Source organism: Sylvia atricapilla, chromosome 10 (genome assembly GCF_009819655.1).
Source record: "Sylvia atricapilla isolate bSylAtr1 chromosome 10, bSylAtr1.pri, whole genome shotgun sequence".
Taxonomy (NCBI): Eukaryota; Metazoa; Chordata; class Aves; order Passeriformes; family Sylviidae; genus Sylvia; species Sylvia atricapilla.
In genome coordinates this window covers 6,485,611-6,511,666 of record NC_089149.1, presented here as the reverse complement: position 1 = coordinate 6,511,666, position 26,056 = coordinate 6,485,611, and positions in this window count along the sequence as shown.

The window sequence follows — 26,056 nt, the reverse complement described above, 5'->3', positions numbered from 1 at the left end:
GAAATTATTCCACTCTTGTTTAATTGTTTTTTATTTGCATAAAGCTGGATGGGGTTATTATGGAAAAATGTGGTCTCTCAACTTCAAAATAGGAATTTAGCATGAAAATGTTTATTTTTCCTCATGAAAATGCTCTAAGAAAGTTTTTTCTTTTGTTTTTCCCCCATATCATTTTGTATCCTCAGCTAACCCCTGCCCTGAGGGGTCTATATGTCCATTGCCAACCATGACAGCTTCTCTGCTTCTCTGCTCTGTACCTCACTTTCAGTATCTTGCTTAATTCTAGGAGATATTTCTCTGAGGAGAGAGTCCTGAGGGGAATGTCTCTTGCTCTTCAAAACAAAACCTCCTCTGAGGCTTGAAGGAGCTACTGGAACTGAAAATAGTACTATTGTGTGGACATCCTCAAACCTTGAAACTGATCTTTGCATTTTTGAAGGAAAAGATGATGAAAAGCTTGATATTTCCCCCCCAGTGCTATTCCACTTTGAAGATGTATTTTTCTGAATATTGATTGAAAAGCAGAGCACAAGATCTCCAAATCAAGCTACTCTGAACAGCAGAGCTACCCTGTGAACCACTTGGAGCTAAACCCATGGTGTTTTTGTTAATCTTGCCACAGAGGATGAGGAGAGCAGGGGAGCCTGTTTCACTGCTCCTGCTGCCTCTGGGCATAACCATGTTTTGCCTTAGCTGTCAGCTTATCTTTGCAGAACAGAGATGCTGCAGATTTTTCTTCCTTTTTTTTTTTTTCAAATTAAGACTGTTCATATATTGAAGTCTTCTATCTCCCTACTGACAACTGGGGAAACAAAGCCTGCTGATGGTTGTCTCCCCCAGTGCAGAATTTAGTACATTTGACCCACTTGTCATATTCTTGGCATCACAGCCTGTGTGCTTTGCAGAGGTTGTTTTGGGAATGAGGTAATGGCTCAAACAGGGGATTTGTGGAGTTGCACAACTGCCTGGAATGAGACCTTTAGGAACAGGGAGAAGAGCTCTGTGGTCTCCTGCTTGAAATGTAGATCACAGCAGGGCTGGACCTATTTAAAAATCACCAGAGGTCTTGCTAGTTAGCTTCCCTTTCATGTAATAGAAGAAAAGGTTGAATGAGTCATGTGAAGCCAGCCATGAGATTAATATAGACAAAGATGTCATATCCTCATGCATGCAGCTGTGAATGGCGTATCTGCTTTGCCATCTGCAGATTAAATGGACACAGTGTCTGAGTGGCTGCTGCAGGGCTTGGTATAACTCAGTTATCATCAGGCAGATTTCCTGTTGCCTAATACCCACACACAATGGTTGCTCAGCGTCAGACTTTGGTTTCTGGAGCAGTTTCAGAAGCCGACAGCCACAGTGTGCAGCTTCATAACAACGCCACCGTTAACTAATTGCACTCGCTCACAGAATTATGAAACCCGAGAGGATAATTTGGTGCATCATGAGTACATCTTTGTGAATTTTTCATGGGGTTATTTTCCTGCAGATCTGTTTGCTCTCATTTCTTTTCTCCTGGTAATTTGGGGCTTTCTTCTCCAACAATTAGAAAAACAACATTCTGTTTAATTACAATATTTACAGAAACAGCTTTTTTTCCTCCATATTCCAAATTGTAACTGGTTTTATGTTGATTAACCTCTATATTTGCAACGACACACCTGTATTGATCCTTAAGTGTCATTCATTCCATTTTCAAATTGGACAGTTGAATGTGAGCACTCGATTCATAAAAAGCATTTAAGGAGATAATAGGTTAAGCATGCACTTAATCTTGACAGGATGATACCGTACCTCCCTCAAATCATTCTGGTTCAGGGCTGATATCACTTGAGCAAGTCTATCTCTATCTAAAATCTTCATCAAAACTTGTATGTGAGTTCATTCCAAAAGGCCAAAGCTGAGAGAAAATCTGTGCTCTTCAAACTGAAATCTTTGATGCAGTCACGTAATTCCCATTTACTTCAGTGAGTCACCCGTGTGCACAGAGATGAGAATTCTCCCTTGTTAGGCCTTTAAAGATTTCCATGGGAGTTCGCTTCCTTGAATATTTTATTTTCAGCTTTGTTATGGTAAGATGATTTTTCTGACATTTCGCTGATCACAAAGCAGCTGGCCCCATAAAAAATAAAGCACACACACAAAGAAAGAAATGACTGGGTGTCTGGGGGAAAATGTTAGTTCTGTGTCTGAGCTGCAATGGATCGTCATCATTAAAACAAAGCTCCAGCAAATGCTGCAATGATGGACATGAAAGAGTGAGAGCATTTTCTCGGATTGAGAGACAACAGAAAAGAAGTGCTTTAATTCAGTCGTTGCTCATTTTGAGTGTATCACCTAGCTCTGATATTTTTTAAAATTCTAAAATAATGGTGTTAAAGACAAGGAAGATAACATGTAGAAATACTGTAAGGTGCACTTGATCTGGGTGCAGACCACACCATCCCTGCTGCAGGTCTAGAAGTACTGCTGTACAGACCGGCTGAGATTGGAGAACCACAAAATAATAATAATAATAATAAAACCCAACAACACTAAAAAAAGAAAAACGATCATCAGACACCTGTCCATGTTAAGGACTCTTTCAAAAAGGAGAGCTGAAATACAAATTTAAAAGTGTAGCAGAACCAACCCTAGACACAGATATTTTCTGCTATGATCTCTCTTCCATGTCTGTAGTATATTTTTAGTAGAAGATGTTCCCTACTCTGGTTCCCCACAGCAGCCCTTTGTCAGCATCTCTGCCTCGAAGAGAGCAGGCAGATGAGTGATGGAGAGGGCTCTATTATGTGTTTGAAGGAGACACAGAAAGAGTCTGGACTCTTTATTGCACCAGCTCCATCCCCAGAGGACAAGAGGCAGCTCTACCAACTCCCAAAGACCTTTTCTGTCACAGAAAAAGACATAGGCAAAAGAAATGGCCCATGAAGGGCAGAAAACCCCCAGGCAGCAGTTTTACGTGAGGAACCAGCTCATTCCCTCCCCCTTCACCAAGTTTTTTATTAAATGCTTTTTCTTCTGAGTTTTCCATTTGTTTTCTATTTCTATTGAATTTCTTGATTTGTTTCTGCTTATCTATATTGCATGAGTCGTCATGCTGTTAAAGACCCTTATTAAGGAAAATGAATAATCTTGTGGAAGTTACTTAGAGTGTCTCTATTCCCCCACTTTTATTGTTGTTTCCTCTCTGGTTATTGGAAATTAAAGGCCAGAAAATGGGTTTGGCATGGAATTTTCATGGGAATTTTCTTCATGTTTTCCCTTAAGAGCCTTTTAATCAAAAGCTGGATCTAAAACTCAAATGACTTCTACGTTTTCAAAAGGAATAGGTCAGCACACTGCATTTATATCAAATGTTACATTTTCAGAAACAAAGAATTGTAACTTCAAGTTCAATAAAAATGTTCTTAGGCAGACAGCATCCTGGCCACTGGCCCAGGCAGCTGCATTGTTTCTCCTGGGGCTGGGTTTCTGGGCAGTCAGAAGTGATGCAGGATCTGGAAACCAAGACTTCAGAGCAGAACAATGATGGAAATGAATGCACAGTCGTGTGGGGATGATTTCCTTGGCCTCTTTTCAGCAGCTTTCCTGTATTTGCTTTCATTCCCCTCCTTCTTAATCTGCTCTTCTTTCATTATTATTCCCTTTCCCCTTGTCTCCCTCAACTCACTTCCCCATCCTCTCCTCTCCTTGTTGCCTTTGCTGTTCTCGTGTCTTTGTCTTTGTAGTGATGCACTGACATGTCCTAACACTGGCAAAACTTTGTCAGGGCATATTCCCTGCAGACAAAAAGCTGAGACATGTTTCAAGATAGGCTCAAAAGAACTGGGTCCATCCCCCAAAACATGCTCCCTTGCTTATGGTGCCATTGCTGTGTTGGTGCCTCACAAAGCCAGTATGAATTTTGATTCATAGTGGTCCATTAGGAGGCACTTTTCAGGTCTTGGCATGGTCCTGTGGCCTTTCAGAGCCTCACCCTTTCTCTGTAGCTATCTCTCAAAAGGGGTCTTTGTTTTAATTTCAGTTCCTGTTGGCTACTCTTTGTTTGCCACATCAGCCACGGAGAAGAAATGTGAAGATGTATGTGTCTGATCAAATATTTAAACTTCTAATACCAGCAGCTCACAGGATACCAGAATTTATTTCTGTTTACAGCACTTCTGCTGGAAGTATCCTGCTAATCTACCTAATGTATGTAAGGAAACGCAGACATGCCAAGATTTGTTTTATTATGGCTATCAATCTTCACAACAATATTGTGAAGCAACAAGGAATGGACTTTTCTGTGGACTATACCTCCTATTTATTAAAGACATTGCTTCTTTTTATCTGTCAGGGCCCTGTGTGCAGCTCTGGGTGACCTTTTCAAAGAAGCCCATTTGAGTCATGTAGCTTTAGATGCAAAATTTTGTCACTTTTTGTACACGTGTGTCCTGGAGTGAGACATCCCGTGGCTGTTTGACTCATGGGAGCCACAGCACCAAGCACATCTGGACAAACTGCCTGGGGCCACCGAAGGAGAAACAAACATTTCCCACACAATCCTTTCCTCAGCTCTGATGCTCAAGGGAACAGGTATCAGAGATGAGATCAAGGACTAAATTTCCACATTTCCAGAGGGGTCAAAAGCAGGATGACTGAGGTCTTTCAACTTCATGACAATCAACCCCCAGCTGAGCCCAGGACCTAGAGGCAAAAATGACCCTTCCTACTGCCCTTCTCTCTCTGCCCCCAGTGGCCAACAAGCCTGGAATAATAGTTTTGTAACCATATTTAGCTTTGAGTTTCCTTCCACTCCACCCCCAAACAAAAGATTGATAACTCTGATGCTGACCATTCTTTTTCCCCATGTGCACCTCTCAGTTAAAAAAAAACAAAAACAAACAAACAAAAAAAAACCCCCCAAAAACAAAAAGCATCAAAGCATCTTCTCCTTGGAATGTTACCTTTTTCTCTGGAGGATTCTTCCCACTTTTTATCTCCAGGTGGATGTGATTTAGCCCTGTCTCTTCCTGTAGTGCTTTCTTGTCTGTTGTTGCAGTGGCGTTAGCAAAGTGTATTTTTGTGCTCATACACTGTCAGTGGATGTGGTGTATTTTCAAGATATAACTTTAGAAAATGAAATCTAGCTCTTTTCCCTCTTTTATCCTAAATGGGATCCAGCTAAGCAATGCTCTGGTAACTTCTTGAGGCAAGAACCCTGGCAAGGAAGACCAAGGGAGCAGTCAGAGTTAACGCCCAAAGCAGGGAGCAGGCTCAGAAGTGAGGTCTGTGCCCTCACTTCTGAGTGACAGATCTTCCAGCCTTCGTAGCCTTGGTACAAATAAGACACAGTAAAAAATGGAAATGCAAGTGGACCCCAAGATAAAGGAGAAGGGCAACAATAACATGCTTGACTGGCTGAGGTCTGCTAGATTGTTTCTAAGTTAACTGGATGCCCTGCACTTGGCTTCAGTATAAAAGATCAAAAAATAAATCCTAATAATACTTTTATTAGAAACAGTCATTCAAATCTTAGTGGGTTGAGCAGCCCTAAGCACCAAGGTTTGCCCAGGATTACTCTTGGCATAAATTGCATGGATATATCAGAGGTATGAGAATATCCAGTGAGTCCGTTTAAATTAATGGCATTAAAACAAATGGAAAATTGATTTTTGGTAATAGAGGGCTTGATTTACCCTAGCTTAACTCCATTGAATTTGATGGATTTGAACCTACTTCACTTTGGCATAAATCAGGGGAATACCAAGTCCAGGGAGTCTAAACACTAAGACCAAGTTAAATATTTACTGTCTTATGTCTTATTATATTAAAAATATTAGAAAATGTGTTTCTTCTGGTTTATTCTACTGTAATGCAGATAGTGGCCAGGAGCAGCAGAAGTAATGATTTGCCTTACTGCAACACTTGGCCTTAATAACTAGTACCATGCTAACACAAACATAATTACAGATTCAAATTGAGCTTATATTTAAGATATTTATACAGTAACAAGCAGAACTCCAGTATTGCCCATTCACAGACAGAATTGGTTTCCAGCCTCTGGGCTCAGCAGTGTGCCAAGGTCTGTAATCACTTGGGTACCTGACTGGAGTCCTTCCTCCCCCTTTCTAAAGTGCCTCCTTACTGCTCCAGCAGTGAAAAATTAATGGACCTCCTTTCGTTTGCTTTTGTGACGAGAAGGAAGCACTTCCACTAATGACACTAAGAATAGGATTTACTGTAACTTGGCCTCAAATGGTATTTGTGGTTCCCACACATCCTGTAACAATAATGCTCTCTAAACTTCAGCGGATATTGCCACACTGACTGTTAGAGAAAAGCAGAAGGAAGATGATGAAGCAGCTTCTCTGAGCTCATTTTTTTCCCTTTCCAAGGCAGATTTATTGGCCTCATGTTCCACACCTTGGCAAGGAAAAGAAAAAACCCAACATGAAAGCGAGATGGGCTGCGACTGTATTTTACCGGCGTGTCTGGAGTAGGATGATTTCCTGCAAATAATTGCTGATGTGCAGGGACAAGTGGAAAACCAGATTTCTACAGCTATTTTTTTCACTCCTGCGTGGTGGTATTATCTGACAAGGGCAAAAATTCCATATTCAGCTCTACTTTTTCCCATTCCCTGGTGAAATCTCTCCTCCACCTCTCTGCAAATTCTTCCAGCAGCTGTATCCTCTAGAAACCTTTTACTGATCATTTGGCACACACACCCCTGCAGGCAATGCTCCTCTGGGGCAGCTCCAGCACCCAAATGAGGAATTGGTGGTGTTGAGCTCCAGATGGCAATCAGCTGCCTCTGTTCCTTGACCTCTTTCTTGCCCAAGGCTGCCTGTAGAGCTGTCTGTCAAAGAAATATTTTTTGTGAAGTCAACTCTTTAAGCAATTAAGGATCTGTATGTAGGCAGCCAGTGCATCTTGCATGGTGCTTGGGCCAGCTAAAACTTCTCTTACCAGCCTCTGAGTAAGCCAGTCCTGCATAAAATAGAGAAATGCCATCCATCCATCATCCCCTCCATGGCTCAGGAGTGTAATTTCATGAGCTGCCTGTGTGGGAGAGAAGTGTGAGAAGATGCTGCGTCAGTGTGTGGGCTGCACAAGGGACAAAGAGGTGACTTAAAATTTATACTGGAAATAGAGAGTGAGTAATAATGTGCCCACAATGGACCTTTCTTCAGAAGAAATATGCAAATGAGAAATTATTTGAATGACGGGTTTAACTACCAGCTGAAAACGAAGCTGGGAGGCTGAGGTGTGAGCCAGCCCTCTGGCAAGATGGTAGTGAACGGGAATAAACTACAAAGTGAAAAAAAAAACACCACTCTGTTGTGTGAGGATGAGGTTGCGTGGCCTGCAGCTCAGAAAGAGAAATTTTCTATGTACCTGAAAGGTTTTTTCAAATCTTTCTTTGTGGTGCTTTACCACAGCTGATGGACCCACGAGGAGATACTGACTTGATGCCCCAGAGTTCCCTCAGTTCCCCCAAATTTGAGTCCTGGGGGAATTCTAAAATTAATCCAGACCACAATACAGGATCCACAGGGCTATGGGAAAGGTATTAGAGCTTGTGCCTTGGACCCTAGAGACAGATGGATATGAACCAGAACACGAGATCAGACCCTTCAGATTTTGGAAGCACTGTAAATAGGGCTCATATCCAAACATTACTGCATGATATTTTCTCTAGGAAAAAAAAAAAAAAAAAGGCTTAACGAGCATGCCTGACACGCAAAAGAAGCTAGTAGGAAAACCTAGAGACTATATATATATCTATTAGAGCTGATGGAATGTTATATCCTTGTGTGGTATTTTTCAGCTGCGGTCTCCTGAATTCACCTATGCAGTTCTCCAGCATTCATCAGTCAAGCTGAAACATGTTTGCAGCAATAAAGAGAAGACTTTCTTCAAAGAAAATCTTTCTTCATGCATATAATCTGGAGAGAGTGTTTCTTTATTTTTCCTATTGCCATTTGGGATGAATAGGATATAATATTTTTTTCTTCTGTCCATTCTTATGCATCCTCCTGCTTGAGATCCTTACAACCACAAAGTCAGTTTGGTGAAAAACATCTTTCCCATCCCCTTCCCTCATTTCCTATGAAAATAGATACTTTGAAAGGCATGAAATATAATGCCAAGTGCTGCCTTCGTAAAGAATGTCTAAAATTCCTGCGAGACAATGTATTGTTTCAAAACAAAGCTATTTCAGGCAATTCTATCCTCATCTGTACAAAGCTATTCATCTGAGAAGCTTCTTTTCCAGCACAAATATTCTTGCTGTGGGGTTTTATCTTTCAGGAAGAAAAAAGAAAGTGTTTTGGAAGATCAGTTTCATATTGTTACAATTTGAAATAAAACAAACAAAACCAGATTCTGAAGAAGTTCAATCCATCTGCCATTCTTGCTGTCTGAGTCTAGTCAAAGACAGCACAATCCCTCTGGAACTTCTTTTACAAACATTATTTATTTGACAGTTTGTGGGTTTTTTTATTTTTGTGTGAGGTTCTTTGGTCATTTTTTACCAAGAATGCTGTCCATGCATAACTTTTAAAGGAAAAGGGTAGTGGGTTAATTTTATACACTTTAGGGTTTTACATAGACCTTGGTGTAGTGGGAACTACCCCCAAAACTGCTGACTGTCTCCATATCCCCATCTCCACCCTGCTTTTCCAGGGAATGGTTGCAGCTGTTTGGTGTGGCTGGAGGGAGGAATTAGCAGAGTTCTGGCCTGGTACAAGGCATTTCCTATGAGCAGGGATTTCTTCCAGCCTATAGACTTCTACTGACTTTAATTCACAAAATCCCAGAGCTGAGCCCTATAGCAGCTTTGATATTTCCAAATGAAATACTTTATGGAAGGCAGAAAGGTTTTGGCTAAATAGAGAACCTTAGCTGCTGTTTTATGTACATACTCTCCCCACACATGAATGAATTCACTGTGGGCATGAACGACGAAAATCTGGTTAACCTACCATGGGAAAAGACAGAATGAGCTCAAAAGCTTGGATGCCTTCATTCCTTTTTCCTTATTTTCAGAAAACAGGGCTTCATATCATTAGTGATACCTCCTTTCCCAGCATCCAGTCTGCTCCCTGAAATTACAGATGCAAAAGTATTTCCCAGCCCCCTGCATTTTGACTTCAAGTCATTGGTTTTGTTGTTGCTGAGGAGATAAATATTCACAGAGCAAAGGCAGGATGCTATTCCATTAAAATGTGTCATGTTCTCTCTGTGAAGTAAACTTGGTGGTGTTCCCCTAGCTAAAGATTTAAATATGTCCCTTTAAATTCCAGTGCTGACGGTAACATGGATGAATCTTTAGCAACTATTGATAATTAGCCAGTTTGCGAGGTTGTCAGAAATATGTGCTTTTTCACAAAAGCAAAAATACCCCAGAAGCATCCTTTCTTAAAAAATATCTGTGAAACAAAACCAAAAAGTGGAAAAAAGAAAATTAGCAGCTGCTATTGCAGTAAACTTTAACATACAGACACTGCCTTCTGAGAGCTATCATTAGAGCCAAATTAAAATATAGCTGAGATTTTTCTAAATAAAACTGTCAATGAAGATAAAAAAGTTTTTATGTTGACAGCAAAGCAAAGGATTTTTTTCCACTCTGATGAAGTTCTGTAATGGTTGCAGTATATCTGGGTGACTTATGGCATTCTAAAGACAGATTAAGAGCTGCAGGAGACACGACTGCTCCCAGCACTGCTCTTGGGCAAGAGAAGCTCAAGACCTGTGGGCAGGGGCTGGGTTTGGGGGCAAAAATGGATGGAGGATTTACACAAGGTTGCATATTGGTAAGATACACAGGAATATTGAGAAAGGCACTGGGGGATGTGAGAAGCAGCTGCTCAGGTGGGGGAAGCTGGAGGTAATGTCTTGGTGTGGCTGGAAATGAGGCGCAGCATCAAAGCAGCTGAGTTTAGGTATTTTCTGTAAGCTGGGGGAGGAGTGCACCAGCAGCAGTGATAATTGCTGGAGATATAAAGTAGGTTAAGTGAGAATTATGATCTGCTGCAGTCTTTTAATGCATTGCCAGCATGTTCCGCCAGCACAAATATCCCCACAACCAGCCTGAAACAGCGATTTCCTTGGGTGTTTCCCTGAAATATTCACATAGACAGAGAAGGTCATGGTAGAGGATTTTTTTTCTCTTCTCAGCACCCAAAACTGAAGGTTTTATTCCTGCTTGGGGGTGTAAAAGGCTCAGAGGTCAGCTATACCATGGTCTGGCAGGAGAAGGGGTCCTGCTGTGGTGGGTAAATGACCTGCCCTGTTACTCTTAGGGGTGCTGCATTCTCTGAGGGGGAGTTGTAAAGTAAAGACAAGGCTTTGGAAAGTTGCCTTCTAGGTGGAAACACCCTTTGGATTAAGAATTCACTCCGAAGAGCTCACTAATCCACCACAAGTTTATCTATTTGGAATTTGTCTTGCTTGCTGCAAATGAGGCAAGAGAAGGGTTTGAAGGTCACAGTTTGAAGCTGAACAAGCATCAAACTTGGTACCTCCATTGTGCCATGATGGCAGTGATGGTTGGGGTTTATCTGATACTCTTTGGAGCAGACAAATGGATAAAGAGGGGCTGGAGTGGTGCAGCAGCAGGAGGCATTCATTGCCCCTCTGTCCTCTGTGCCCACGGCAAGTGGAGAGAAAGGAACTGTAAATCCTTGAGCCACAAATCATGCCCAAGTCTCCAGATGTGCTGGACCTGCTCCCTTCCTCGTACAGTGCAGTTTTAACTTTGACCAAGGCCAGGGATTTTTGGCAGCTGGACCAGGTCCCCCACCCCTGAGTTCCTGAGTTTCACCACTTTTAGGGAAAAAAAATGCATCTAACTCTCCAAAACTGCTATAAATTGGAGGTCTTTGGATGCCTCCCAAACCATATCTGTGTTAACCTGAATTCACTCAGAGATATCTTCAACATTTAATTAGATTAGTTATTTCAGCAGGGAGGAGGAAGGTAAAAAAGCAGAATGTTAAAAAAGAACAGTTTTTCCTTGGATTGTGACATCTGAATAATTTAAAGAGGTTTTGAGAACTATGCTTTATTTTAATTAGTTTCTGAATCAGTTTCTGCCTTGCCTATTTTTTTCTCCCCCTCTTTGTACTGTTTATTTTTGATGACATCTGCAAATCCTGAAAAAAAAAAAAAAAAGAAAGAAAGAAAGAAAAAGGAAGCAAATTAACTTGGTTCAAGCCACATCAGCACATCCCTTGGAAGATCACAGCAGTCAGCTGTAAAAAATGGGCTTAAGCTGAAAGAAAATGAGGAGCTCAGAGGGCTGAAAATGAACTTACCTATTTATTAACCACATCTATCTTTATTATTTTTGTACAACACCAAGAAATGTTCTTGGCACTTCACAGATGCGCACAGAGGATGTGAGGTGAACTGCTTTGGCACTATTTTATTAAGGCTGCTCTGCATTAACATTTCCCAAATCAGGAATGGAGTCCATCCTTTGCTTAACTCTCAATCCAAATGGGCTCAGCCCAAGAGAGCCGTGGGGGAAGAAATGAGCTGCATGGATTAATGCTGAGGTTGAGGAGTATCACAGTAGGTACAGAAAAGTTACAGAAAAGTTACAGAAAAGTTACAGGTTTTTTGCTTCTTGCAGCCCCCTGCCCTGTGATATTTTGTGTTTTGCCAGCAGTCCTTCTTGTGTCCACTTTCCACAAGCAGTGGGTGAAGGGTAACCCGAGGAAAGTGGAGGGAGTGAGGCTGAAGGAGAGGATGCTCACAAAGACACAGGAGAAGGAAGAGACCCAGTAACCCAAAGCCGAAGGAAACAGACACCTGATCAATGGGTTGCTCTTGACACAACTCTTTTAGCTGCAGCTCTGTGTCTTTTCAAGCAGGACAAATTGCCCTTGTTGGACGTGGGCAATGCTATTTGCAAACTGAAGTTGCCCATGTAAGGAAGGAGCTCTCTAAGTGTGCAAGGAAAGGACCTGCAACACCCTTCTGATAAACCTGAGGGCTACAGAAGTTGGTAGAAAGTTATTTGCGTCTTTGGTCTATTGCCACCAGCCTACATTCACCTTTGCCAATCCCATGTCCCTCCTGGAAAGACAGGACACCTATGGAATAAAAAAAGCATGAAATGGAGTTGTATTTTCAAGATAATTTTGGATAAAAAATGAAGTGTTGTTTTAACCAACGTATTTTGAAAATTAATATAAGCCTCAGATAATATTTCAGTAAGAAATAAAAGCACCAAACAACCAGCCACTTAAAAAAAAAAAAAAAAAGGCAGAATGACTGAGATGTTTTATTTCAATATTTGTCAAAGTACAAGTTTTGAAATTTTTATTTGAAGTGAACATTTGTGGGTTTAAAATTCACGCCTTACCTCCTTTTTACCAGAAAGCTTGTAGCAAATCATGTTTTTTTTCATCTCCAAACAATTTTTATTTCAAACTTTTCTAAATTCCAGGCAGGACAGAAAAAAAAAAAAAGTTATTTGTGCAACTGAGATGTGGTTTCTGAACAAAGTGGGTTGTGATGAGGTCCTGAACACTGTTCTGATCTGAGTTCAATATACAGTTCGTGCAAGGTGGGCGATGGAGGTAATGCTGTTATCGTGTCATTCTGTCCTGCCAATCCTCTCCTGAGCTTTATCAACTAATGTGTGACAGTTAGAAAGTGGATTATAGCCCATTCTGTCTGATACAGCTCAGCTGAATCCATCAAACATATATCACTCAGGATCTCAAATTGGACTTCAACCTTGGCCTGTGAAGGTGTGGATTAGAAATTTGTCATGTTTTGCTCACACTTTTTTCCCCTGCTTGGTGTGTTCCTTGTGGTCCCATACTGCAGTGCAGCACACTCATTTTAGTGGTGCTTTCAGGATGTTGTATGAAAATTTCCAGGCATTATGGAAAGGTCAGCTCTGTTAGACTCATGGAGAAAGTAGGAGGAATGGAGTTGCTCTTAAGATATTAATCATCTGTCATTAGATCTTATTCATAATCCCAAACAAATCTTGGAGTGCAGTTCAGCAGAGAGTGTTTGTCCTACAGCTGTCTGGGAGAGGTGCCATTTTTGCTGTATCTTTCTGACTTTTTCATCGTGTTAATTACTGAGATTCTCATTGTGGCTTGTAGTCTTGCAAAACCCACACAAACGTGTTCCTCTGTCAGGAAAAGCTGGAGAGAACAGCGGAGCAGAAAGGTGAGAGCTGTCCTGAGAGAGCAGCAGGGCTGTCTGGAGAAGGACCTTCATTCACAGCTCACTTTTGGAACTAAGCTCAGTGGTTTGACAAGCTTAAGAGATCCAAAGCATTGTTAATATGAAAGAAATGCATAATGTCAGAAAATATTTGACAAGCCTGGTCTAAAGGAGGCATTAGACAGCATAATGATGGAACTATTTAACTCCCTGGCACAGCCCAGTCTGCTGCTCCCAGCAGAGATGCACTTTTTGTAACAGCTTCCTTTGAAAGAACTGCTGAAGCCAAAATGGGCTTTGCACAGACAGATTGGATGGGGAAAACCCTTCCAGAGGAGTCTGACTGAAGTAATGCTCCTTATTTTTGGGATTCCCAAGCAAATCCCAAACAGCAATGGGGGAGGGGAGGTGAAGGAGTATATGCAACTGAAATATTAAATTTATTCATGTAGAGGAACAAACACACCCTTCAGCACTTCAAAACAACCCTTTAAAAGGAGCATGCAGATCCTGCCACTTCAGAAGGGCTGAGGATTTAAATGGGTTAGGTGAAAGTGCACTGGAATACAGTCAGTGTTCAGGAGTTATCCTCCTACTAATTTGGAGATTAGGAAAAAAAAAAAAAAAGGAGCTTTGTGTCTTCTTAATATTCTACCTTCACATCTCATGTGTGAAAGTTTAAGTGTTTCTTTTTGCTTTATGTTTTTGATGGGGTAGAGGGGAATAGAAGTGCAAGATTTATTGGAAAGGCCTGTTTCTTTTACAGCCCCTTTAAATGGGAATAGTAGTTCATGCTCTTCCCAGGTGAAAATGTGCTGCTGAATTTAATGAAGGTGCTATCACTTGGTTGTCCAGAGAAAGTGAGAACTGGAGCCATGGGTTAAAATTTTTCTGTTGTTGTTGCAGAAATTGCAGCTTTTGCAGAGAACTCATTCACCTGTTTTCCAGTATTTGGTCTTGTTTTTTTTTTTTTACCTGACTTCTCAGAATGCTGAGAATAAAACAATAATCTTTCAGAATCAGTTGCCAGCTGCTTTTTTGAAGCCACAAGACCAGACTCCCCTCATGTGTAAACAGGCACAGACCTGTGAGATAGCTGGAGTTACACAATTCTGCTCCACTCCAAAGGCTGTCCTAACTCTTTGGATGGTTCTCCAGCAGCACAAAGTTTCTGATGAAACACTGCAAAAGACAAGGAGACTGACAGATTTGCCTCTGACCAGGATTTCAGCTCAGCTTGCATTATGCAGTGATCATCTTGTGCAAACTGCTCTGGCCACAGCTGCAGTGGCTCCTTGTGCCCCTTTGCTAAGCTGATTTTCAGTATTCCTCCCACACATGAGGGTTTTCTGTGGGACAAAGCCAAGTGGAGCAGAGAGAATGACTCTGCTGCCAACCAGCCTCTGGTCCTGTCCCCCACTGGCTGTGACTGGTCACAGGCAAGGAAGAAATGTGTCCCAGCTCATGGTGGCCCATCTTACCAGCCCTGTCAGATTTATTATGGAAAACATTTCATTCCATAACAAGTATTGAGAGAGAAAAAAGATTTTGTGGGAGTTTTGCTCCTTGGTAAGTTGGATACTGGGAGTGTAAGATCCAGGCCATGGATCATGAGCATCCCTACACAGCCTCTGGGAGCAAAAGCTGGGACTCAGGGCTGAGGCTGTGCACTTCAAATGGGCATTTCCTCAGAGCCAGAGGGGTTTGATGCATTGTGACTTAGACATGCCAAAGACGAGGACCAGCTTTGGCTTTGACTAGATTCTTTTCTTATATCATGTGCAATAAATGGGGTAAACACATTGGGGTTGTACAAATGGTGAGCAGGAGGAGTGCTGATCCCCAGGAAGTGAATCTCCAGCTCAGTGATGTGAACTAACCCTCGTCTTTGCCTTCTGTGCTCATAGAGATCACATAGGAGTGTGCTTTCAGGAACCACTGCAATGGTAAAAGGGTAGAAAGAAAAGAAAGAAAAGGGTAATAATGGATTTTGTTTCCTTCTTCTCCTGTGGAGTTTGGCCTATTTTTATACACTCACATGTAAGATGAGCCACACGGACAGTTTTTCAGTTCTTTTCCTATTTGTCACACTTCTGGTAAATTGATACACAGGGAAAAGTTTGTAATTTGGCTTTTTTTCCCCTATATCCAGTATTCACATACAGAAATTGAATCAGCCATTCCAGATTAACGGGAAACCATCAGATGATTTTGTGATTACCATGGGAGCTCAGTTGTGGGGGTAAAAGGTGGACATGCCCTATGGTGGTTTTTTATGGATAATCCCTTAAATAAAGGAGCAGTTGTAAGAGCAGATTTCTTTCACAGGAAGTTCAAGAATAGTGTGTTTCAAGGTCTCAGGTATTTGCTGTGTGGAGCATGGAAGGCAGATCCCAGTGTACAGTCCCCTGCAGTGGTGTGGCTGCAGGACCAGGAGACTAAACCTGGCATTTTTGGCCACCAATGAGCAGCTCCTGCACTTGGGAGCTCCCAGGGCCTTCTCAGGAACAGAGAGTGGCAGGAACTACCTCTAGAGGGTGACAAATGGCTGCACTGAACATTGTCACCATGACTTTGTCATGAGATGCTGCCATAAGACTGAGTCATGAAGTCATATGGCAACTTTGTCATGAGTCCCTCTTGCTGGCACTCCTTTGCAGGGGCTGGTTGCAGGGAAGCTGTGGAACAGGATGAAGATGGTGAGCATCAAATGAATCTGATGCTTTCCATGCAGTTGGAATGTGGCATTCCTTGGTCTGGATTTTTTTGTTGTTGTTGACTTCACAGGTAACATCTAGAAAGTCCTAGTTTGGCAGACACTTGGCAGGGAGGACAGTCCAGTGAGGCAAAGGAGCTTTTCCTGTCATTTAGTTTGCTCCTGGGCCACAGCAAGGCATTGGGCTTGGGCTAGAATGACCTTTGATCTGAGCTGGTAAGACAATTCTTGTGCTCCATTGCACTGCAATGGAGCAAAATGTAACATTTTGCAAGAATCCAGTGGTTTTGTTCAGTAAGATGGAACACACATGGAGGCTTTGCAGCTGCATGGCCAGATGTGACACAATTCTTCAGGTCAGAAACAGGAGGTGATAACTACCACCAGGTATGGGAATGCAATATGAAACCAAAACCAAAGTCATCAGTGGACCTTTTAAATAAAACTGCTTTCCCTCCCCAGAACAATGACAAAAAATTTTAAGCAAAACACCCACTTTATATGTGGAACTAATACTTCAAGGAAGTATTAGCTTCACATTCTGGAAACCAGAAGAGTTTGTACCCAGCAGGAGAATAAATCCTGGTAACCCTAAAGGGGAAAAATGATCAGTGGTGCAGGAGAATGATGTGATGTGCAGACTTGTGAGTCAGAGTTTCCTCTGCAGAGGAAAGGACTTGTGCTCATGTGTCAGCCATGAACAGCCCAAGAATCCACTCCCAGCATGAAGATATTCCAAAGCATACTTTCAGGATTAGTATATTAGATAACCGGAATTGAAGGAGAAACTCTTTTTATATAGGAAAGTGAAGGTAAGATTTGGGATCTGATGTCAGGAATTGTTAAACAAAATGCCAGTCAGATGCAGCTGCTTTGTCAGCAACTTCTACATATCTATTTTTCTTTTGTGAGGTACTGCAGAGATGCTTATGATAAAATTTGATATTATGGTGCTATTGTTGCATACAGAATATGAGAGGGGAGAATATTTGGAAGGAGGAACTGAAATAATAATAATAAAAAAATATATTAAAACCATCAGGACAGCCAAGTTGAATAAAACCAGCTGAGGACCTGACTCATTTTGTGCTGTCTGTGGCACACCAGATGCATGCACATGTATTGTGCTTACTGCCCTGTGGGAGTTGCTGAAAGAAAGAAAAAAGACATTTCCAGAACAATACTGGCATGAGACATGTATTGTTGTACTAACCCCCTGATACATTCTGGTTCTAGGGCAATTGTGTGCATGTTTGGTGTTTGAAGGAGAAAGGGGAGATACTGCAATGAGTCAGTTCTTCTTCCCCTCCTGGCTTTGCACCATGGGAAAGGGTGGTGCTACTCCAAAAGGTTTTTCTCACTGTACCACAGAGATGTGCATTGACCTTTTAATACATTTTAAGGTCACGTGGGACCAATTTGCTTCACTTGACATAATCCAGTGCAGCAAATGCTCCCTGAGAGAGGGGTGTCCTGACTGCCCAGGGTGAACCAGCCACCCCACAGCTCCCCAGCTCTCCCTGCACCTACTTGCCTTGCCCTCCAGCAGGGCACAAGCAGCTCATTGATTCTGATATCCTTTTCCTTTGTTCTTTTGGGATTTCTGTCCTCTGTAAAGGACAAAAGGGCAGCCCACTTTAGGCCTGGCTATGCAGGAGATAAGACTGAATTTCTCTGTCAGGATGCAGGTACCTGGGATTTCTCCTCACAGTTTGCCTTCCTGGAGCTGTGCTCTGGACCTGAAATCTTGGCCACAAGGAAAGTGAAGGGAAGGTTTCCATTAAGTCTAATGGGGATAAAAAGCCTTAGCTGATGAGGCAAACACAAAAATGATGTATTCTTTTTCTACTCTACATGATTAATATGGGGAACCAAATGTCTGTATCAAATTCAGTGTCTGTTGTAGTTATGCCAAGTTTCAGGGCTCAGACAGCTGGCAACCAGGAAGGAATTTATTTGGAAATTCAAACCATTCACAAATGGCCTTAATTCTTTTATTGCCTTTCCCCTTTTCTTATCCATTTTTTACCTCTCCATTGTGTTTGCAAAGGATTTTTCACGATTATTTTGCGACATTTTGTTTTGTGCTGCAGAGGAGACAGAGCCCTGCTTGGCTGAGGTGAGCAGCTGCTGGGGATCCCGCTACACCTCACTGCCTGCCTCTTCAAAGAGGAGCTCTGGTGAAATGTTTCTGTGGCCAGAGAGCAAAATGAGTTCCATGGGAACAGCTTCATTCCCTTTGATGTTTGGTGGACTTGGCAGTTCAGCATCCCTTGATTCACCAGCCTGGCAGAGAGCCGGGATGCCTCCAAAGCAGGTCAAGGCTGTCATCATTTGCCTGTGGAACAAACCCATCCTCAGATGTGTTTCATAACAGCAGCTGAGCTGTTTCCCTGCCCCGTGGAGAGGCTGGGTCCCAGCAGCACATGGCAGAGAGGTGAGGAAACCCTGGCTCAGCATTTTCTGCTCCCCAGCCCCATCTCAGCTCCCAGCCGTGCTCACACAGGCACCACAGCTCTGCAGCCAAACCCAGCACCTTTGCTGGGGCTGTAATAGTGGGGGAAAAAAAGCACCCACAGGAGAAATAAAGCTCAATTCTTTGCTGCAGCAGGACAGTTGTGTGGCACAGGGAAATCTGCAGCTTGTCAGCCCCTGATGCTGTTTTTGGGTCAACCTTGCTCAAGAGAGCCAGCCTGGATGGCCAGGGAGTGGCTGTGCAGTAGTGTCTTCTTTTGGAAGGAAAATGTCTCCTAAATCAGCATTGATACCTCTCTGAACAATAATAGTGATGAAGAGAGAAGTGAAAAGCAGAGACAGGTTCTGCTGAGCTTGGCTGGGAAGCACATTTGCCTCTATTTCCCAGAACTGGCCATTGCCATAGGGCTTATTCTGGGCTAAGGGAACCTAAATAGACAGTGATGTCAGGAGTGGTAATTTTAGGGTTCAAAGGGGTAAACACATCAACAGAAATGTTCAGGGATGTGTAGGGGTAACTATGATGGTGCCTGAGCCTATGGAGGTTGGTCAGCTCCTCACAAGTGGCTCCTGTCTGCAGGACAGCCTGTGCTGGGGCTGGCTCTGCATGCAGTGAAGGGACAATGCTGCTCCCCCAGCTGAGCTCCTGTGTCCCCCCGTGATGGATGGATGGACTGCCTGAGTGTGATTCTGTGCTGAGAGTTCTCCTTTCAGGCTTCCCTCCTCATCCTACAAGGTTAATTGGCCTGAATTAGAAGCCTCAGGGTATAAAAGCAGAATTCCAGCATGCCATACGTTGGAACTAATAATAAAAAGGGTTAATTATCTTGAAACTGGGAGCTGCTGGAGCTGAATGAAGTGAGATAGCAGCTTAGAGTGTGTCTGCCTGCGTGTGTGGGAGGAAGGTGTGGAGGATGTTTATTTACAATTATCCCCTTTCTGGAGAGCTGGTGCAGATCAGTGCTCCCTCAGCCTGTTCAAAAGTCAGTGAGAATCCTTCTTGGCTTTGGTTTTGTTGCTGTTTCACTTAACCTTTAAACTTTACCTTTCGGGTAATCCAGGAATCAGTGAATCAAAGCAGTTTGGAAGTGTCTGAGTAAAAGTCAAAACCCCAAGCTCCATCTGTGATATGTCTTGCACTGGAGCCCTGGCTGGGTTTGGTGCTCAGCGGTTTGCAGCACTCAAGTGCCTGCTGAGACCCTGGGATGCTGCAGCATTCCAGGACAACCCCCACAGATGATTTGCCTGAGCAGGTTTTGTGAAGTCGTCTCTGGTTCTCTTATGTTCTCCACAGAGTGGGGAATTAGGCTGTGATATTGCAGATATTTTCCCCTTTCATCTGAAAGTGTTAGAGCTCCTGAACCAAAGACATTTGTCCACTTCCCACTCACCCCACAGGATCTCCACCACCAGGACTGGTTTCACCCTGGTAGCCCTCCCCATTGTGCTCCAAGCACAATCCCCAAAACCCCAAGTTTTCTGTTGCAGCCTCTTGTCCTGTCCTTCCTGAGCTGGTTTATCTGGGGATCCACGGGGTCTCTCTGTGTTTTTACCTTTCACAGGTTTCACCGTGATCAATAGGTTACAGAAATTTAAAGGAGAAATACTAAATATATCTACCTAAGATGTGGTGCAGGGCCTGTGGCTGCAGAGCAGCTTTAACTGGAGCTCCCTGTGAGCAGGATTAAAGCCCTGGGTGATGGGCTTGGCACAGTCATGCTGGATTTAAAGGTTTCCTGGGTGGAGAGAGTGAAGTAAGCCATGAGGCTCTGACTTCAGCCTTATTTCTGAGCCAGGTAATTCCCTTTGAATGAAGTTTTGGTGCCAGATACTATTTCTGAGAGCTGAGATTGCTGAAGATTTCTCCGGGCATCTGTGTTGTTGGGGTGTATGGTGGAATAAAACCAATTTCTCTCTGCTGGAGCACATGCCAGAAGGGACACAGTGGTAGGGTAGGGTTGCTGGAGTGCCTTGGAGTAAGCACCAGCCAGACTGTGAGTTTTTGCTAAGAGGAATATGGTAGAAATATTTGTAGATATTTAACCATTGCGCTGTGCTGTGTCCCTGCTGTGCTAAACACATTGAACACCTCATCTTCAGAACATGCTTGGGGTGAGGATGAGCAGAGTGAGGCAGGAGATGGGAGGGAAATGGAATTGAGCTTGGAGCTGCAGGAAAGGGCCATGGCCACGACAGCGAGGGAAACTGAGTTTTCCCTGGCTACATTTGGTGCCCACGGCTGCAAGTGGAAAGGTGTTCTGTTACATTCGTGCCATCCTTGCTAGTCATTTATCCAATTTTCACCTCTTCCTAAGCTGTCAGCTTCACAGTATACATTTTCAGGAGTAAGCACTGTGCTCACAGCTTCTGTGCTGTGAAAATTTGAAAACTCGATGTCAACTTAAAAAATGTTATTCTGCAAGAAAAGCAGGGGGGAGGAGGAAAAAGAGAAGAAAGAAAAAAGGAAGAGGTGTCCAAATCCTCTCTATCTGTGGAAATAGGAGTTTAAAACTACAAACAACCCATGTCAGCTCCCTCAGGATGAACCCAAATCTAGAGGGTTACTGGTTTTAATAACATGTTGAGATTATGTAGTAGGGATGGGGGTGCCATAATTTCTTTTGCAGAGAACACATTAAAATCGGGTATTTTGGCTTGCACCACAATGCTGCATAATGACAGTGTTATGTTCTGTGCCAGCAAATCAATGGGATGCTCCTTTCTTTGGATTGCATATCTGTTATCGCTGCAGACAATGAGTATCTGATACAAAATAAAAGTGATGGATGCCAAGTGAACCAGGGAGTGGGGAGAAGATACTGTGGTTCATTGACTAACCAAATTACTTTGGGGGTATTTAAATGCATCTCTAGCTTTTTATTCTGCATGGCCTATTATAGATGAATTCTGTGATGATTCAGCCTTGGAAAAATTAACCTGTTCTGTTCCGTGTGAGATGCTGGTCACTGCACGAGTGTGGTGATGTGGTGACAGATTATAAAGCACTTTCCAGGGTAAAAAGGTTCTGATTAAATTTTTTTTTAACATTTATGATTTCATTTTAGTAGAGCAGTGTAGCTGTTTCTGCTTAAAAACTGAGCTAAGACTGAGGAAACAGGAGCTGAACTGCATAGCTTTAGGCAGCAAACAGTGTGCACTACATTATTGCATTCACTTGGCTTTATCCCCCATTTCACTCCTGGGTTTGCCATTCCACCACGACAGAAACTGAAGCTGATGATTTTGCTGCAAAAAAAAAAAAAGGCAAAGCAGCTGCTAACTGAAGCAGGGAAAATCCTTCACCAAGTTATCTGTAAATAAGTAAATAGAACCCTGGATTGGCATGGCTGAGGCTTGCACCCATCTTGTATTTTTCTCTGAGGAGATTGTAACAGATCAGTTTGTTTGCAAAGACTTTGGCATAATCAGGGAGGTAGAGGTCGGTGGCAAAGAATGTGCATAAAAAGACATTTTGAACTTTTACATGGAAATACACTGCAAATTTTTTCTGTGAGAGTGGCCAAAACAAGACACCACCATCTGTGTGTATCTTGTCCAAATAATTGAACAAGAGGCTGCGTTTCCAGTATCAAATACCAAATTCCTTATGAACTGCTCCAACTGTCACGAAAACTATTCAGACTGATGGTCAATCTGTTTGGAAAATGTGATGCTGCTTTTAGAGAGTTCATCCCTACAAGAGATCTTGTGCTGTCTGAGCAATCAGCTCAGCCTTTCATACAAACTTGCAGAAAATAGAAGCCACCTGATTATCAGGAAAACTCTCTTAACCACTATTAGAAAAGAATCTCTAAGCAAAAACTTATTTAAAAATGATCTTTTATATTGGCATGTAGGGTGCACAGACCAAAGCAATGCAGGGGCATTTTGGGGGCACTCTGGGGTTTTTCTGAGATGCGTTTGCAGCTGGATTTTGCTGCAGGCAGCTTGTTGTCATGCTGAGGCTGTGGCCTGGTGTGCTTGTTGTTGCCTCAAATGAGTTTATGGTTGACCATGAACTCTTTATGATGTTTGGCTAAAACCCATCAACCAGTTTACCTGGAAGTTGCTGTGTGCTCCTCTGCAGCTGCTGAATCAAGATGAAGGCAAAATAAAGTTGAACTTAAAGACACCTGGGAGGCTGAGGAGCTGAAAACCATAAACATGGAGAATTATTTTAGCAGATACGGCATGTGTAAGCTACAAGTAGAGCCTTCGAACTGAAATGTGCTGTCAGTGAGGTGTAGTCAGATAATTACTGAAATCCAAGGAGCGGGAGAGTATATAGGAAAACAGGAATATTGGTTGGCAGGAGGCCAACAGAGGGCAATCGGAGCCCTCCCTGCCCACAGCTGTAACCCACCTCCAGCCACTGCCATTAGCCCAAATTGCTGTCTGTTGGACTGGAAAGTGTTACACGTTCCATTTAATTAACACCTTAAATTTGATCTTGATGGTGTGGGAGCTCCTGGAGAAAATGAAACAAATTTACAACTTGCAAGAACAAAGGCAGCCTTTGCGAGGGGGCGGAAAGCGCCAGAATTGCCATGGAAATGTTAAAAGAGCTTTGCTGGAGCAAGCGGCAGAGCCAGGTGAGGGCTGGCTGTGCAGAGATGGAGGCTGTGCCCTGGTTTTGGTGAGATGGGTGGTGATGGTCTCTCTGCCCGTGCCCTGAGCTGTTCTCCAGGTGCTGGGTTGATGTTGTGCCATCCCAAGCCTTCTCCTGCCGAGGGGGACGGCTCTCTTCAAACTTAAAAGCACCAGGAATGACACTGTATCACTGAGCATTGATGATTAATCAACAAACTAATTATCATTCCCAGAGCAGGCTCTTAGGAGCATTCCTGTCAGGAGGAGCAAAGGCTGAGAAAGGAGATTTAGCACGCAGTGAACACGAGCTGTTTCCCACGCTGCCTGCCACCAGATGACATTGGAGAAGGTTCTGATGTTCCAGAGTGGGAGAACAACTTCTCTGTGTAATTGTGGTCTGGTGACCAACGACAAAAGTCTTTCAAAAGAGATGAACTTGAATTTAAAAACAGAATGGAGTCAATTTTCTGTGGACCAACGTGTATCCACTACTGGAGATCTTTAAAAACATGTGGGGACATTTGACAAGTATGTACGTAGGGTTAGGTCTGCTTTGGGAAGAATGATGTACTAAGTAATTCCTTCTTTCCAGCTCAGTATCTGATTATTACCATTATTCCCACCCAAGACGCCCAGGAAAAGAAAATTCCAGATTATTTTTACATAAACATGTTATTCTTGCTTCTTTTATAGGGAAATAATAATTTCTTAAGTAGTTCAACGTGCAGAACATATTCCATGTGGATGCATCCTGGCTTTAGGAGTCAGGAATCTCAGGGGCTGCTCTGCTCCTTCACTGGGTATTCCCTGGTGCTGTGTGCTCCACGCCAAACTGAGGAAACACCTTGAAATTCCTGCCTCCTTCCAGCTGCTGTGAGCTGAACTACCTCTGTCCTTCTCAGGTCTCACCCTGGATTCCTGCTCATGTTCCACAATGGACTGGCTCAGCAAAATCCCTGCCCTGCTTGTATTCCCCACAATATCAAATTTTCTACCCCCAGTGTGTACCATAGCCGTAACACCAGCGCTGGCTGCTTTTTAGGGAGCAGTTCAGGTGCTTCCTTTAGGGAAATATTTTCTCCCTCCTGTGCCTGCATGTCAGGTTTAAAATCGGGGCTGCAGCTGAAGGAGTGGCTGGTGGCTGGTGCCGCAGCAAAGAGCATCCAGCGGGAGAAGCCTGCGGCGTTGTAGGGAAGATATCCCTTCATCCACACACCCAGAGGGGACCCGTGGCTCTGGAAGGGGACTCTGCTCTGTGTTTGTGGCATCAGCAGAGCCAGGCCCGCCGCTGGCACGGCACAGAATCCTCGGTGTATCCATGGGAACGCTGCAGCGCCTGCGGGATGCGGCTCCGGGCGAGCCGGGTGATGGGGTGAGTGTGTGTGGGAGAGCAGGAGGGCTCCTCACAGCCTTCCTCTACCCCCATGCTGATCAAATACAGGAAAGTTGCCTAACTGAAGAACTAAAGTTGCCCTGTAACTCCCTTTTACAGTTTTTTTCTGAGCTGGTCTATCACTCGATATCAGTCCCACATTAAATACACCACAGGGCTCATTTGCAAAATCTGATGAGATGGATGCTCTTCTGTTTGTTTGGGGTCTTTTTGTTTGGTTGGTTGGTTTGGGGGGTTTTTGGGTTTTTTTTTGTTTGGTGTTTTGGGGGTTTTTTTTGTTGTTGTTTGGTTTGGTTTTGGGGTTTTTGTTTGTTTGTTTATTTTTTTAGTTTGTTTGTTTGTTTTCCTTTGGTTTGGTTTTGGTTTGGTTTTGGTTTGGTTTAGTTTAGTTTGGTTTGGTTTGGTTTGGTTTGGTTTGGTTTGGTTTGGTTTGATTTGGTGGGTAAATCAGTGAGATGCTCTGTGCCCTGTGCCCTGGGGCAGGTCCAGGAACACCTGTGGGATCCAAGGTCAGGGGGGCTTCAGCTTCCCTGGAGTCCAGAGGTAAGGCATCCCAACCAAGGTGTTCAGTGAAGACAGCAGGCAGCATCTAATGGCCACAGTTGTGACTTTTAAAGGTATTTTTTAGGAGGTTTGCAGCTGATAGAGCGAGGTCTATAATGGCAATCTTGGTGCCTTCCTTTTTGTATCCTGTAATTTTGCCATGTCAACCACAGGGTTGGTGTTTTAAGTAAGGACACGCAGGGGCAATAATTTTTTTACTACAAATTGGTAAATCTCCCTCCAGGTTTCCAGAAGTCATGTGAGTGATACCAGCTTTTGCTGCTTCAACAGATGTGTGACAGAGCTGGCTGTAGTGAGTATGTTCCATGGCTCCCAGAGCACCAAAGGCAAATTGTCTCAGTTCCTGTAGGTCTTTTCTCCCAGGTTTTCCCATGATAAGAACTCACTGTAAGATGGAGCTCAGCTGCACATGGACTTCTCTGAAGTTTTCACTCCCCCTTGACACAACACCCCAGGCAACTGCAGGATTCAAACCACTTCAAGCCTCTTTTCCCTAATTAATGGCCATGAAGGACACATTCAATCACACGTGAACAAACATGCCTCAGTGCTACCCCAAGGAGAGGCTTCCCAAAACCAGCTCTTGCTGCCCTGGTTTTAGTGGGAGCTGCAGGAGAAATGTGTTTTCCCGAAATGCTAATGCAAGAAACGTTCCCTCCTCTCATGCCTTGCACACCCTTTCTTTCGTGGGAACATATTTTTTTGAAATTTTGTCATCTGCATGGCTAAAGAATGAACCAAAGTCGGTTGGGTTGGCAGATTCCTTCCCACAGACTTAAATGAGTTCTGGGTAACTCCCAGTGCACTGGGGTGCCAGAGCTGTGCTGAGAGGTCTCAGAGCACTCAGAAGTGAGCTATTTGGCTATCAAATGGCAGAGGATTTTGGATCAATTACTTGCTTTCATTCCCTTCATCTCCTCTGTCCCCTTCAGAACAATTGCTATTTCTCACTACTTTCTCTCTCTTTTTTTAAATTTTATTTTGTCTGTTCCTTATTATTGTTTTCTGCAAATAGTGGGGGAAAAAAATCCATCTAAAGCAAGGAGTATGCACCAACTATCGCCTTCCCCCTTGGCAGAAATCATTTGGGAGCACTGTTTTATGTGTGTGTGTGTGTATATATATATATATTTATAGCT